Here is a 654-nt window from a genome sequence, read left to right as displayed (position 1 = left end):
GTGTTCTAGAAGAGAGATATTTCTTTCTCTCTCTCTCTCTCTCTCTCTCTCTCTCTCTCTCTCTCTCTCTCTCTCTTTCTCTATATAAAAATAACAAGAGAGAAAGAGACGCAAAGAGGAGGAGGAGGAAGAGAAAGAGAGGCGGGGGAGGTCGTTTCTCGGGTCGACCACAATCGGCCAAATTAGTCGGGTTTCCACGGGGTGTGGCTTGGGTTAGTTACGCTTTAGGTGTCGGATGGGTTGGAGAAACAATTTGTTTGTTCTGTTAGCGGCGCGCCACGCTAATGACACGTTACGTCAGCAATGCGATCGAGAGGGACAAAGTACAGATCCCCCGAGTATCCCGAGTAATCCGAGTAGCCTCGGAGAATCGTTCTCGGGTACAAGAATTAATTGCGTTAATCTCGTGTTTTACGAGCGACCTGGTACGTATCACCGCCGGCGTGTAGATATCATGTATGTATATAATACTGTGCCTCGTGGATGGACGATGGAGAAAATGCGCGCGCGAGCGGCCTGAAATTCTCAGAGATATTTTAAGGATTCCGAGAGCGTCGTAAAACTCTTGGCTCCACCGCCGGCAAAAGATCGAACGTTGGCGAAGAAGAAGAAGAAGAAGAAGAAGAAGAAGAAGAAGAAGAAGAAGAAGAAGAA

The sequence above is a fragment of the Atta colombica genome, unplaced genomic scaffold, assembly GCF_001594045.1.
Source record: "Atta colombica isolate Treedump-2 unplaced genomic scaffold, Acol1.0 scaffold116, whole genome shotgun sequence".
Lineage (NCBI taxonomy): Eukaryota > Metazoa > Arthropoda > Insecta > Hymenoptera > Formicidae > Atta > Atta colombica.
Note: the sequence above shows the minus strand (reverse complement) of the source record.